Source organism: Eumetopias jubatus, unplaced genomic scaffold (assembly GCF_037043125.1).
Source record: "Eumetopias jubatus isolate StellerSeaLion01/CBP00866 unplaced genomic scaffold, mEumJub1_p1.0 scaffold_12, whole genome shotgun sequence".
Lineage (NCBI taxonomy): Eukaryota > Metazoa > Chordata > Mammalia > Carnivora > Otariidae > Eumetopias > Eumetopias jubatus.
In genome coordinates, this window is record NW_028274818.1 from 111,578,059 (window position 1) to 111,590,263 (window position 12,205).

A 12,205-nucleotide genomic window follows, 5' to 3' on the forward strand; every position below is an offset into this window, starting at 1 on the left:
CAGAGCGTGGCTCCTGCTAGCTCAGACGTGTCACTCTGTCCTGTAGCTACAGCCTGTCCCACCAGCTGGACTCCCCTCCTAGTCGGCCAGCTCACCTTCACGGTCAAGAACAGGCCATCATGAAGCTCAGGGGCAGGTGCGTGGCTGGGCAGGCAGGGGAGGGCTCGCTCTGGGCTCAAGGAGTCTCTGGCTGGTCTAGCAGGGGCTCTGGAGGGCTGGCCTTCCAGATTCTCTGCTGACTAGCCCTGGGTTAGGGTGAGGGTTAGGGTTAGGTTGAGGGTGAGGGTGAGTTTTAGGTTTAGGGTTAGGGTTTATGGTGAGGGTGAGGGTGAGGGGTGAGGGTTAGGGTTAGGGCTAGGGTTAGGGGTAGGGGTTAGGTTTAGCGTTAGGAGATGATGGCTCCTGATACTCAGGTAAAGATATATAAGACCTACTGGATATTCAGTTGAAGGGCATGTGACCTCCTGAAAGTTATGTGAGCTGAGAAAGTGTGACATTCAGTTAGCGAAGTTAGTAGGAGAATAAAGCTCATTTGACAATCTGAAAACTCATAACACTCAGGAAGAAGCTATGAGGTGTCCTGACACACAGGTAGGCGAGGGACAACCTGTTGATGCTCAGATGGTCTGGTGGAGAACTTACACTCAGGGAGAGGAGGGCACACTGCCCTTCATGCAGGTGGAGGTGTGACCTCCTCACACTCCTACAGGAAGGTGAAACTTCTTAACATGCAGGTATGTGAGGTGAGCATTTGTCATGCTCCCGTCGGTGAGATGCCGTCTCCTGACAATCAGAAAAAATGAAACCTCAGGATATTCAGGTTATTGTGGTGAGAATTCCTGACCCTCAGGTATAGGAGACACATCTTCCTGCATGTAGGTCCCAGAGAGGAGACCTGGAGACACTCAGGTAGGAAACCCCAGACCCTGTGATACTCAGCAGTGAATAGAAAGGTGGGCTTTGTAGTCCTAAATTAGAGAAATTCAAAGTGGCTCTTTGAAAAATGTGCTGATAGTATGTACTTGGAAGAGGGAAAGACAATTTGCCCTACACAGGGTTAAGGATCGATTAATCTGGTGATCCCGACACCCTGTGACCTTGACATGCTGCATCATCTTGACACAGAGGGACAGAACTGTCCCTCAACCCATGATTTGTAACAGGAACTGTGGTTGCAGCTTGCATGAGGGGCAGACCCTGACACTGCACAAAACTGGATCCTCAGATGATACGGAATCTTTGAAGGGTAACTGGGAATGAAGATCCTGGCCTTGGGACAGAGGGAGGGGGCTGCACATGAGCCCCCATCCCCCGAGGGGTGCAGAGGAGCCTGTACAGAAAGCTGGCATCTTGTTTCAGCCTGGACCGGTTAAGCTAAACGGCTCCTGCCTGGCCTGACTATTGGGGTGGGGGAGGGTGGTAGCCATGCTGACTGGTCAGGAGGCCACAGAGGTTTGTGAGGTCACTGGGCTTCCAGGCCGGGCTGGGGCAGGAGTATGGTAGAGATGCTGCCAACTGCCCTTCTGCTGGCCTTGGCAGTGTCTGTGGTTGCCAAAGATAACGCCACGTGTGAGTATGTGTCAGGGACATGTCCGGGGGGTGGAAAGGGTGTTTTCTGAATACAAAACCCCACCCAGACGCCCTCTGTCCAGGGCTAGGAAGGAGGCCAAGCTTGGGCCTTAGTAGTCCCCTGGGTCTCACGGGTGTGACCAACATCCCCAACTCAGACCATCCTTGCTCCCAGCTTCATCAGCCGAGAGACCCCAGGGCTGACCCCGGGCTCCTATGCCTCCCATAGCACAGACGCTGGGGTCCTTCCCTCACCTAGAGACTGACCTCACTGCCTCTTGCACATCAAGTCCCAATTTTTAGAAACCCCTTTCTTCCCACGGATAGTGAGGTGCTCCTCCTGTGGCTGACCCCAAAGACCCCAGGGTATTTTCATGGCATTCTTCTAGGGTCGGGCCTCCACCTTAGACTCTGACAGACCCCAAGTTACCCCCAAACTCTTGTGGCCTCTCCCCAGTTCCCAGAACTTCCACCCCGGAACCCGCTGCTCCCCACACCTGGGATCACTGGAACTGCCGTGGCTACTCTCCCTCCTCCTGCCACCATCCAACCCCACATCGCAGCCCCAACAACCCTGTGGCTGTTTCCTAAGTCTCCCGCCCAGAATTGGCTCTAAAGACCTCAAGCCATTACACCTCTCTCTCACCTCCTCTAGCCTCCCCCCTGCCTTGGGATCTCCCATATTTCTAAGGCCCTTATCATCCGTCTTGCTTCCTAGCGCGCCTTCTTTCCTCGACTTGGGGCTTCACCCACAAGACCCCAGAACTCATACTCCTCAAAACCAGTTCTGAAGTCTGCAGCTTCTGGCTTCCCTACCACCCTGACAGCACCTCTCCTCAGCAGCTCCCCCTCGGACCCTCCACACTCCCGGTTGCCCCATTTTGCCCAGCCCCCTAGCCCTGATTCCCCCATCATGCAGCTGCGAGTACAGGCTGTGCCTCTTCTTGGTTTGAACTGTGCCCCTGGTCTCTCCCCAGTGCCCCCTGTGGGTTATGGTTCAGGCAGAACCCACCGGGAAGTGGAACCCTCGGGCCCTGGCCCTGGATGGTCAGCCTCCAGGTATTCATGTCCCATAATAACCGAATGTACCATGCGTGCAGAGGCACCTTGCTGAACTCCCATTGGCTGCTTACGGCTGCCCACTGCTTCGTCTCCAAAAAGTACGTGTGGGAGCACGTGGAGGGGGGTCTTCAGAAAGGCTCTTCCCAGAAAGGGACATTCTCCAGGGCTCCATGTGCACAGTCTCCCCGGGGCTCTGGGCTTTGTGGCAACCAGACCATGAGTGGGTGGTCCCAGGCCCTTGCTGAGGAGGGCTCTGAGGATCATGATCACCAGAGGTTTCTGTCAAGTCCGTCCTTTCTGAGGATGACCTGGCTTGCCTCTGTGCCCACAGAAAAGTATATGACTGGAGACTGATTTTTGGAACAAGGGAAATTGTGTATGGGAATGAAAAGCCAGCGAAGCTGCCTCAACAGGAGAGATATGTCGAGAAAATCATCATTCATGAGAAATACATCCCCAGTTTAGAGCACGATGACATCGCTCTCATGAAGATCACCCCTCCCGTTCCCTGTGGGCAATTCATCGGAAGGGGCTGCCTGCCCCAATTTAGCACAGGCCCACCTCGAGTTCCCTAGGCCTGCTGGGTGTCTGGCTGGGGATTCCTGAAAGAGAAAGGTGAGTATGGGAGGGGCTCTCACAGGGGTAGGGACACGGCAGGTCATTTCCTCAGTGGTCTCTGAAGTGCAGGGGACATATGTGGTGCCTAGTGGTAATGTCCACCAGAATGCGGGACACTGTCCCCTTTTAGAGCGAGAGAAACTGGCAGCCGAGTCCCCTGTCCACAACCTCACCACTGATGGCTCGTGCGGTCGCTGGGTGGAAGGGTGCATGCAGCCCCAGGAGAACCTGGGCATTTTTCGAATGGGGTATGGGCTGTGGCTCTATCTGGGGCCTGGAACCCCAGTTGCTACCTTCTGGAAATGGGGGATTGTCCCCTGAAACGGCACTTGGAGAAGAGCTCAAGATGGGGTTTTGTGGTTGCGGGCCAACTCCTCCCCTCTCTGGACATCCATTTCCCATCTGTGAGTTGAAGGGACATGTCATGTGCTCTCTGAGCTCTGAGACCCCAGAACCCAGCCCTCCAGACCTCAGTGAACCTCTGCTCCCCACCCTCGCTGGTCACAATGCGAGAATCCACCCCCCCCTCAATCCGAGTGACTTCGTTTTCTCTGGAGAGAGGGGACAGGGTTCTTGGCAGGCCAGCAGTGGGCAGCAAGGGTTTGACGAGTAGGTTAGGCCTTTCAGCTTTCCACAGGTGACCACATGGACTTTTTACCCAGTCACACTGGGGATGAGAAGAGAGACTGAAAGCTATTCTGTCCGTTGATAATGGAAAACTGAGGGCTCCTAATTCCTGAAATACTTTACCTGTTTTAAATATTTTCATTATTTCAAAAATATTGTTGGATATGAATTTGTGCTTAATATAATGCAAAATGTTATGGTTTAGAGAAGAAAGAATCAAAAATGTTTACTAGAAAAAAAATGTTCACTAGCCCCATCAAGAATACAAGGATGTTCCAGGGTCATGCTTTCTTACATTAGAAGTACACACTGGTACCAGACTCTGGCCCTATCTCACTGTGACAAGGTGGTCTTCATCCCCTTTGTCTTTAAACCTGGGATGACTCATATGTGATATAAGACCAAATAAATCTCAAATACTTAACTCTATATTCTTTTCACATAAATCACTTAAGCAATATGATGATAACATAGCCACCTATGAAATACTCCCACTTGAGTAAATGCATGTCAGATGCATAATAGAATTCACACTACATAATCATCAAACTGAAATGTATCTCTTTAAATATAATTGCATATTTTCCTTTTCAATATATGTTGTAGGAAACTCATCAAAGCACTCTAATTTCTTTTTTTTATTATTAATTTAATTTTATTATGTTAGTCGCCATACATTATTACATCATTAGTTTTTGATATGGTGATCCATGATTCATTGTTTTTGTATAACACCCAGTGCTCCATGCAGTATGTGCCCTCCTTAATTCCCTCCACCGGGCTAACCCATCCCCCCTCCCCGCTCCCCTCTAAAACCCTGTTTGTTTCTCAGAGTCCATAGTCTCTCATGGTTCAACTCTCCCTCCGATTCTACTCCCCTCATCTTTCCCTTCCTTCTACTAATGTCCTCCCTACTATTCCTTTTGTTCCACAAATAAGTGAAACCATATGATAATTGACTTTCTCTGTTTGACTTATTTCACTTAGCAGAGTCTCCTCCAGTCCCATCCATGCTGATATAAAAGTTGGGTATTCATCCTTTCTGATGGCTGAGTAATATTCCGTTGTATATATGGACCACACCTTCTTTATCCATTCATCTGTTAAAGGGCATCTCGGCTCTTTCCACAGCTTGGCTATTACGGACATTGCTGCTTTGAACATTGGGGTGCACATGGCCCTTTTTTTCACTACATCTGAGTCTTTGCGGTAAATACCCAGGATGCAATTGCTGGGTCATAGGGTCGCTCTATTTTTAATTTTTTGAGACCCTCCACACTGTTTTCCAAAGTGGCTGTGCCAACTTGCATTTCCACCAACAGTGTAAGAGGGTTCCCCTTTCTCCACAACCTCTCCGACATTTGTTGTTTCTTGCCTTGTCCATTTTTGCCATTCTAACTTGTGTAACGTGGTATCTCAATGTGGTTTTGATTTGAATTTCCCTGATGGCTAATGATGATGAACATTTTTTCATGTGTCTGTTAGCCATTTGTATGTCTTCTTTGGAGAAGTGTCTGTTCATATCTTCTGCCCACTTTTTGACTTGATTATTTTTTATGGGTGTTGAGTTTGAGAAGTTCTTTATATATCTTGGATACCAGCCCTTTATCTATAGTGTCATTTGCAAATTTCTTTTCACTTACCTCAGAGGACTCAGCCGATTAAACACCTATCAGATAGCTGAGTGATTGTTACTGTGAAGATTCTTTTCCCTCCACCAAGACAAGACTCTGAAACTAAAGAAGGTATTTCCTACTATATACAGCAAATTTCTCCAACCACATATCCAGCCCAATGCAATCACATCACTGTTCATGGCTGACTTCCTCCCAGCTGGAGGGTAGACTCCCAACCTTACTTAACAAATGCCTGTTTTTCTACCACACGAGACACAGTTTGCATCCACACATTTGGGTGTCTGAGCCCAAAAACCATACCAAGGGAAAGTCAGGAGATCACTTTAGATACAGATGCCCCTTTAAATTCACACAAATAATGACAATATAGACATGGAACAGTATCTGGTTTCCTTTGATCACGTCCTAGGAAGGGAGTAAGAGCAGATGTGTCATGAGGAGAACAGATTAGATAAATCAGTATATCTGATGACATTCTTTCAGGCACACTAAAACCTTGCTGACACATCTGTCCCTTGAATCTTGGACAAAACATCAAGACGGTGGGCTAGAATGTGCCAGCCCTCATTTCCCACAGACACTCCATAAAGCACAACATATGGACAAACATAGTTTTGTCAGAACTCCAGAAACCAGCTAAAAAGGTGCAAAAGCCACGTGAATCCTTAACCAAGAAAAAGTCCTTACTCAAAATGTTGGGAAAGTTTGTGGAATTGTGCCTCCCCTTGCCATACCCCCAGCTGGAGCAGTGTGGTTTAGTCAGGAGGACACTTCTTAATTCTCAGTTCCATCATTTAGACAAAAGAAGAACATACTTGCTTATAAAGTACTGACTTGTGGAGGGATCTCCATATGATTTCTGTCTGTCCCTGGCTCAGAACAGTGATGGGTAAAGTGGCATAGTTGGAAGGCCTCTGATGGCAGGGACAGTTGCAGTGGATCATTAAAGCAACAGTGAGCTACAATTTGTGGGGGAAGCAAGACATTAACAAAGAGACATTTAATACAAATCCAAGAATTCTAGAAAAAAAAATGCAGGGATGAGAGTCTAAGGAAATTTAAAAGTGACTTGTGTGTGGAGAACTTGACCAAAACACACAGAAGTCCACCTTTACTTCTTTTATAAGATTTGAAAAACCAAACCTGAAAATTATTATAAATACATATTAATGGGCCCACACATACAAAAATCTCATCTATGATATCAGTAACGTAATGTATTGTAGAACTCATTTTTTTGTAATCCACATGTGTTGTGGACTGAATTGGGTCCCCTCTTAATTCATATGTTGAAATCCTAACCTCCATTATTTTATAGTGTCTGTATTTGGAAATAGTACTTCCAATAGGCAATTAAGTCAACATGGATCATATGGGTCACCTTCATCCAATATACGTGATTTCATATAAGTGGAGTTTAAGATACAGACACTTTTAGACTTACAGCCGTGTAAAGACAGACAGAGAAGATGGATGTCTACAAGCCAAGGAAAGGGTTCCCAACAAAATTCAACTCTGCCAACCCCTTGACGTCCATCTTGTAGCCTCCAGAAAAGTGAGGAAATTAACTATTATTAATTACAACCCAGGTTGCGATACTTTGATATGGCAGCCCCAGCAAACAAATACACTATGGTAATGACAAATAAAGTATCAATAAACTACAGACAAAAGGAAATAGGAGGTAAATAAAAGCATCCCATTATTAAAAAAATCAACAAAATGAAGGCATTAAAAAAGGTAATGAGGGACAGCAATAGCTATAACAAGAAAACACTTAACAAAAAGGCATTGAGTTATTTTCCCACCAGTAATCCTATTAAATGTCCCATTCAAAAGATACAGATTGACAGAATGGAATGGATTTAAAAAGAGAAAATAACTATGCTGCCTACAGGATACTCTCCTTAGTTCTAAGGACAGACGTTGATAGATTGTTAATGAAACAATAAAAAAAAATAGACTGTGCTGAAGTAGAAACCGATTGAGATCAGTGGCATTTACACTAAATTCACACAAACATGAAACTGTAAGAAAGCAAAAGGACACATAACAATAATAATGACATTTCACAATTATAAATATATGTATACCAAACCCAGAGATATTAAATATATATAGAAATTTTGGCATGATTTCTAGGGGAACATGGAACATTTTCCAAGATAGACCTTATATAAGAACAATAAACATTTATTAACAACATTTTAAGAAGGGTAAAGTCATACAAACTAGCTTTCCTTATCATAATGAGATAGAATTAAAAATTGGGGCAAGGGCAGCCATAGCAGGTATGACTGCTATTACTGCCCACTTTGGGAGCCTCAAGGCACACGGCAAGGATATCATCCTTCAAGTAGCCCCTGCACATGAGCTTAAGGCAGGCATTTTCCTGACTGCTGTCACCTTCCAACTTCTAGCACATGTTGGAGCAGGCTGGTCCCTTCACAGCACAGGGTCAAAAACCTTCTTGGTGTAACAAGCACAGTTGTCAATTGCAGCCAAATGGACTGAAGGAAACTCTAGTCAGTCATGATAGTAAAGTGCACACAATCCACATAGAGACCTCCTTAGAGTACCTGGTTCTGGTGAACCGGGGCATTGTGCTGCTGGACAACACAGGACCTCTTCTTCAAAAAGCCATGACTGTTAAGGTCAAGAAATGTAGCTTATTTTCCAAATACATAGGAAACAAGCACAGAGGGTTACACATAATAATGAGATGGAGGAATATATCCCAAAAGAACAAGGGCAAAACTGCATCAAATTGCTAAATGAAGAGAAATAATCGATATGACTGTTATAAATTCAAAGTAATGGCTGTAAGATATTCATGGGATTTGAGAAAAGACTGTAGGCTCTCAGTCATACAAAGACAGAACATATTGAAAAGAGACCCAGACTTAGATAAAGAACTCAGGAACTGAAATAAAATACAGTAGAGGGAAGCAATAGCATATAAGATGAGGCAGAGGAATGGATCAGGGAGCTAAAGGAGGATTAATGGAAAACAACAAAGATGAACAGCAAAAAAGAAAGAAAATAAGAATAATAAAGTATGTGACAAGGTGAAGGGAACTCAGCGTATCATCAAGATTGATAACATTCACTTTATAAAGAATCCTGAAGGAGAGAGAGAAAGAGGGGCAGAAAATTTATTTGAAAAAATAATAGCTGAGAATTTCATTAATTTGGGGAAGGAAAGAGGTATCCAGATCCAGGAGGCACAAAGAAACCCTCCCCCCAAAAAATCAAAGCAAGGAGGTGCAAACAAAGACACCTCATGGCAAAATAGTATTGATAAAGTGAGAATTATCTTAAAAAGCACTAGAAAAGAAAACTTGCATATAAGGGAAATGACATAAAACTATCAATAAATTTCTTAGAAACTTTGCAGGCCAGAGAGGTGTGGCATGTTACATTAAAAGTGCTGAAAGATACAAGAAGACGTAAAACAATATATTTTTGCACACAATATAGGAGTACTGAAATACACAAAGCAACTCTTAAGAGCCATAAAGGAAGGTAATCACAGTAATACAATAGAGGACTTCAAGACCTCACTCACATCAATGGATAGATTATCTAGCCAGAAAATCAACAAGGAAACAATGACTTTGAATAACACGATGTACCAGATGGACCTACCGGATATATTCAGAACATTTCATTTAAAAAATATTGGAATACACAATCTTTTCCAGTACATGAGGCATTCTCCAAAATGGATCCTATGTTAGGCCACAAAAAAGTCTCAAATGCAAAAAGATTGAAATTGTATCATGCATTTTTCTCACCACAATGGTATGAAACTAGGAAGCAATTGCAAGAAAAAAAGATGGAAAGAGCACAAATACATGGAGGCTAAATAACATTCTACCAAATATTGAATAGATGAAACAAGAAGTAAAAAAGGAAATCAAAAAATATATGGAGAAAAATGAAAATAAACTACAATGATCCAAAATCTTTGGAATGCAGCAAAACTATTCTAAGAGGAGACATTATAACTGTACAGGAATACATCACAGAGCAAGACAAATATCAAATAAAAAACATAATATTACACTTAAAGGAACTCGGAAAACAAAATAAAAACCAAGCCAGTAGAAAGAAAAAAAATAAAGATTAATCAAAAACAAATGAAATTTAAACTATAAACCAACCAAAACCCAAGAAGACCAAATTAATGAATCCAGGAGCTGTTTTTGTTTTGTTTTTTAAAATTTTTTATTGTTATGTTAATCACCATACATTATATCATTAGTTTTTAATGCAGTGTTCCATGATTCACTGTTTGTGCATAACACCCAGTGCTCCACGCAGAACGTGCCCTCTTTAATAGCCATCACCAGGCTACCCATCCCCCCACCCCCCTCCCCTCCAGAACCCTCAGTTTGTTTTTCGGAGTACACCCTCTCTCATGCTTGGTCTCCCCCTCCGATTTCCCCCCTTTCATTCTTCCCCTCCTGCTATCTTCTTCTTTTTATTTTTTCTTAACTTATATTGCATTATTTGTTTTAGAAGTACAGATCTGTGATTCAACAGTCTTGCACAATTCACGGCACTCACCATAGCACATACCCTATGGAATGTCTATCACCCAGCCACCCCATCCCCCCCACCACCCCCACTCCAGCAACCCTCAGTTTGTTTCGTGCGATTAAGAATTCCTCATATCAGTGAGGTCATATGATATATGTCTTTCCCTGATTGACTTATTTCACTCAGCGTAACACCCTCCAGTTCCATCCACGTCGTTGCAAAAGGCAAGATCGCATTCCTTTTGAAGGCTGCATAATATTCCATTGTGTATATATACCACGTCTTCTTTATCCATTCATCTGTCGATGGTCGTCTTGGCTCTTTCCACAGTTTGGCTGTTGTGGACATTGCTGCTATAAACATTGGGGTGCACACCCCTTTGGATCCCTACATTTCTATCTTTGTGGTAAATACCCAGTAGTGCAATTGCTGGATCTCCCTTGGGTGGGCAGAGGGGCGGGCCCTGGTCCTGCTGGGCTTCAAGCTGAGGATGCAGAGAGAGGACTGAGGGACCCTGGACCCCCGCCCAGCCTCAGTCTGGAAAGGTCCGGGGTGGCAGGGGGGGGGGTGTTGGGAACACGTGGTGAGTCCTGACTTCCGCATCCGGGTCTCAAAGACCCTGGATGCCTTGGCAGAAGGAGAAGGGCCTCCCTCGTTGGGCAGAGGGGAGGCCTCATGTCCTGCTGGACTTTATGGTGAGGATGCAGAGGGAGGAGTGAAGGACCCTGGACCCCAGCACAGCGTCAGTCAGGGAAGGTCCATTGGGGGGAGGGGGGCTGATTGAAACACGGTGAGTCTGGACTTCTGAGTCCGTGTCTCAGAGAGACTGAGGTGAGGCCCTGATGAAAGGAGCAGATGCTCATGTGGGCAGAGGGGAGGGCCCTGGTCAACCATTGCTGGGGGGGTGGCTTGGGGAGGCCAGGGATAAACCCGGCAGGAGAACAGAGGGGAGCCCCGCAGAAGCCCACCCATGATGTCAGTCTAGGGAGCCCCCCCTGGGCGGGATGGGGACACGTGGCCAGTGCGGCGACTTCTGAATCTGGGTCTCCCGAGAACCTGGGGTCCTTGGTGGATCGAAGGAGCAGGGCCTCGCTCAGGGGGCAGAGGGGCAGGCCCAGGTCCTGTTGGCGTTTACGCTGAAGTTGCAGAGGGAGGACTGAGAGACCCTGGACCCCAGCCCAGAGTCAGTCCCTAGAGGCCTGAGTGGAGGACGGGGACACCCCGATTGTGTTCGTGCGTGCGCTTGTGTGTCCCCCACTGGCCCATCTGGGTGTCCCAGACACGGGATGCTCCGGTGCCCAGGAACCGATCCGCAGGCAGTAGGGACAGGCAGAGGCATAGGCACCCAGGGAGTCCTGGTGGAGATCAGAAGAAGGCCCGAGAGACCTAGACGCCCCAACTCAGCCTTGGGAAGCCCTGGGCTTCGTGGCCACACGTGTTAGCCACAGACTTACCCCGGTGGGCTCAGGGCAGGGAGGGCCTTGGTGATGGCAGACCAGCTTGGGGACAGCAGCCAGAGTGGCCTAGGACCTGCCAGGGCTCGAAGCGAGGACCCCCAGGGGACTCCCCAGGGAGCCCGCGGGACCGCGGCCCTGCTTCAGCTACGGGAGACTCCTGGGATGGAAGAGACCACACAGTGCGTGGCCACTTTGGCCTCAGGGCCTCCGAGAACCCCTGGCCGTTTGGATGGAGCACTGCCTCGAGTATGCGGGTGGGGGGCGGTGGCCCACGTGTTGCTGGGTGGCAAGGCAAGGACTGGAAGGAGGACTGCAGGATTGGGGACAGAGAACAGATTCGGTCCCGGGAGGCCCCGGGGCCAGATGGGCACCTAGGGCGTGCCCTGACTTCCCAGCCATGTCTCCTAGAGCCTGGGGTCTGGGTGGAAGGAGCAGGCTTCAGGGCCGCCCAGGCTGAGCCCGGTCCTGCGAGGATGGAAGGGGAGGACCAGAGGGAGGACTGACTGGGCCGCAGTACGGACAGGCCATGGAGGAGGACCCTTGTGGAGGAGGAGCCCACGCCTCCTGTCCGGGGGTCCACATCTGGCTGTTAGAGCCTGAGGGCCTGTGGTGAGAAGGAGCGGGCCTGGGGTGGGGCGGGCCTGTGTGTGTGTGAGGGTGGAGTGCGGGGTCGGGGGGGTGGGGCACAGG

At 47.1% G+C, this 12,205-nt stretch overlaps 1 pseudogene; it reads left to right on the forward strand.

Moving 5' to 3' along the window:
- The first annotated feature begins 1,505 nt into the window (after positions 1–1,505).
- The window catches only part of LOC148162897 (acrosin-like), a 39,741-nt pseudogene continuing 29,041 nt past the window's right edge, over positions 1,506–12,205 (forward strand).